Source organism: Heterodontus francisci, chromosome 50, assembly GCF_036365525.1.
Source record: "Heterodontus francisci isolate sHetFra1 chromosome 50, sHetFra1.hap1, whole genome shotgun sequence".
In the NCBI taxonomy this organism is placed as follows: domain Eukaryota; kingdom Metazoa; phylum Chordata; class Chondrichthyes; order Heterodontiformes; family Heterodontidae; genus Heterodontus; species Heterodontus francisci.
In genome coordinates, this window is record NC_090420.1 from 6,352,820 (window position 1) to 6,356,428 (window position 3,609).

At 46.3% G+C, this 3,609-nt stretch overlaps 1 non-coding gene across 1 annotated transcript; it reads left to right on the forward strand.

The window, feature by feature from the left end:
- Positions 1-2,799: 2,799 nt before the first annotated feature.
- Positions 2,800-2,871, forward strand: trnat-ugu (transfer RNA threonine (anticodon UGU)). Its single transcript has one exon. It is a non-coding gene; the product is annotated as a tRNA-Thr (tRNA).
- Positions 2,872-3,609: the final 738 nt, after the last annotated feature.

Consider the following 3,609-nt stretch of genomic DNA (forward strand, 5'->3'; position numbering starts at 1 on the left):
CATACCAATTTGGAGCAGGAGTAGACCACTCGGCCCCTCGAGCCTGCTCCACCATTCAATAAGATCATGGCTGATCTGATTGTCACCTCAACTCCACATTCCCACCTGCCCCCGATAACCTTTCACTCCCTTGTTTATCAAGAATCTATCTACCTCTATCTTAAAATATTTCAGAATTTCTGTCGTCCAGCAACTCTCACTTTATTTCCTGGATTTCACCTAAAAAATGTATTTCCACACTTTGGATATCCTGTACTTCATTAATGTTTTTGCTCTCTGGTGATTTCCCTTTAATTATATTCAGTGCTGGTATTTTACTGAGACACACTGACTGAAAGTGTCCCATCTTTCTGCAGGAAAAACACTCAGCTTCTTTGGCGAGGCAGTTTTCCCACTTGTGTCTCTCTCGGCCACACCTACTGCAATTGGTTGCAGCTACCACGAGATGCTCTTCCCGTCTTTCTTGTCTTTTACCACTAATTTTTCCTTTTGTTTTCTGAACAAATTCAATTGAGTCTGCAACTCTGGAGATCAGACTCTGCCTGTCCCCTCGAACAACGGATTGGTTAAACTTTCTAACCTCTGTTTGTCTGCTCAATTGAAACTCTTTCGTTAATGTGAGATCAGCCCTGGACTGTAGATGATCTGAAAGGGTGTTGTCTAATACCCCGAACACAATCCTGTCTCCATTCAGCTCTTCCCTTAAGTTGCCGTATTCACAAACCTCCGTGAGTTTGTACAAGTCATTGATAAATGAATGAATACTCTCCCCTTTCTGTTTTGTACGCTTATTAAATTCAAAGTGATTCCTGACAATGCAGCGGCCAGCCGACGTCATCAGAGCGCTGCAAGCTCGCACATGCACAAACAGTCTCCTGCGCTCTGAGATGCTGCGCATGCTCAGCCTACGTCTTCCAGGACTAACTGGCGCATGCGCAGAAAAACGCTCTACCCCCTCGGCCACTCACTCCAGGCCGCTCGCTGCCCGCTCCTCGCTACCCCGCTCCCCCGCCCTCCGGCCACTTGCTACCCCCCCACCCCCGCACTGCCCTCTCTCCGTCCACTCACGCCCCGCTTCCCCCCCACGTCCCTCCAGAAACTAGCTCTAAGCCATGCTGCTTCCCTCCTCTCGGCCTCTCGCTCCAACATTCGATCATTCTTCACCGCACCACCCGATAAAGCAAGGTGAGCCTCGAGGGGTGATGGGGCAATGTTGGAGCGAGTGGCCGAGAGGAGGGAAGCGGCAGAGCCCATGGCCTGGAGTGTGAGCAGCCAGAGAGCAGGATGGGTGTGGTGGTGGGTGAAGCGGGGAGTGAGCAGTCAGAGAGTGGGATGGGAGGAAGCGGGGAATGATCGTCCAGAGAATGGGATGGCACTGTTTAGAGGGGATTTGAGGAAAAAATGTTTCACCTCGAGGGTGGTTGGAATCTGGAACACATTGCCTGAAGGAGTGGTGGAGGCAGGAACCCTCACAACATTTAAGAAGTATCTAGATGAGCACTCAAACCGCCACAGAATACAAGGCTACGGCCACGTGCTGGAAAATGGAATTAGAATAGATAGGTACTTGATGGCCGGCACGGACATGATGGCCGAAGGGCCTGTTTCTGTGCTGTATAACTCTTTGACTCTATGAAACCTCACTGAATTACAGAGGGTGTGCAGCACTGTCAGAGGTGCTGTCCTTCTAATGAGACTTCAAATAGCGCAACGTTCTCCGAGTATCAACCAAAACATGTCCATTGTGTAGATATGTGCCATATTTGCTTATGAAACGACAGTCACTGCTCCTAAAGTAATTCACTTTAGGTGAATTAAGATGACTTGGTACTATATAACTGGCGAATGCGCAAGAGGTAGCGGGGGACTGTTGGGGTGGGACGGAGGCGGTGATGGCAACCTTTGAGGGGATTTTTGGGTCGAAGTTGTTTTCTGTGATAAATTGAGTAGCTCCATCTTTAATCCTGGCAGCTGCCTGAATGTCACAGACAGTGACGTTTCAGTGGAAGAGGCTGCATTTGCGCATGTGCTAGTACAGCGTCACCTGGTGGTTGCGTTGTCAGCAAATGCAGCGTTTTAACTTTGGCTCCACGATGACATTTTTTTCCTCAATTAAAATAGGTCTTGAGTGCCTTAATAACTTCTTCACATGTAGCCTTCTGTTCTTCATGAGGATGTTGCCTGCACACTCCCTCCATTGCAGACAATAGCGTACTGACCTGCTCCATGTCTGGCTTCTGCACGAGACCCGATGCAGTACGATACCTTGCAAACCTCTGGAACCATCTCGGCCACTCCTCGGCTTGGTTCAGTCCAGTGACCTTTTCAAAGGTGCAGGCAAAGATTTCTCCATCTTCACTTTGGTTTACTGTGGCCCCCATATAATATTCTGATATCTGTCAAGGCTTAGTACAGAATTTATAAGAATCTGACGGTTAAAATATCCTGAGTTTACTCTACACACCTTGCATTGAAGGTTTCATCGACATCTCTCCATGAGGTGCCGTACAGATTATATTACATCACTTCCTGTGATGATGCACATAGTCTATTTATATAATCTGCCCAGTAACAACCCAATGTCCACTCTTATATTATTGTACAGATGTGAGAAAAGCTGAGGATGGGAATGGAACGTCTGAATGAAGATTTCATGATGCTGATGATGTAAATGAGGCTGATCTGTTTCCCATTCCACAATCCCTCTTTATTTCTGTGCATGTTTCTCGATGCTGTTTCAACCAAATTGAAAAAGAATCACAAATCCTCTTCTGGAGCCTCAGGTGTCCATTAAGAAAAGGCATGGTGGCCAAGTGGTAAGGCGTCAGTCTTGTAAACTGAAGGTCACGGGTTCAATCCCCGTCCGTGCTTTATGATTAGTTTCTCACTTTAAATGTGATGTTTCCACAAAAAATATCAGTTGCGTTTGTTTCGGCCATCTGGAAATCAGTGTGATGTTACACTTTATCCTGGACACTGGGAAGAACATGAGGAGAAGCCACATGATTCCTCGAGCCTTCTCTGCCATTGATAGAGTGAAAATAACTGAGGTCCAAGCACTGAACCTTATTACTGTGCATTTGCTTGATATTTAACAGAGCTATTCTATTAATCCCACATCCCGCACTCCTGTCCTTTCCTCCATTGCCCTGTTAGATTTTCCATGTCAGGTAAATATCCAATTCCATTCAGAGTTAACATTGAATCTGCTTCTTCTGACCTTTCAGGATTGCATTCCAGACCAGAACAACACACTGCTGAAAAAACAACTTCCTCATCACAGTTCGAATTCTTTTGTCAATTACTTTAAATGTGTTTCCTTTGGTTACTGACCCTTCTGTCACTGGCAACACTTTCTCCTTCTTCACTCTATCAAAACTCTTCAGGATTTGCATTTCCTGCTGCCTTTGCTGAAATAACAAAGCTGAGCACACATCACCAAAAGGAATATGATTGGCTCTGAATCACATTTATCCTTCCTGTCAATCTGATGTGGACGTTGTATTTTCCCGGAACCAAACAATCTGAGCAGCAAGTGTGGGTTCCAGTGATTCCCACCGCTCTGAGAGAGAGAGGATGTGATAATGAGCCAGATAGAAGAAAGGAGTG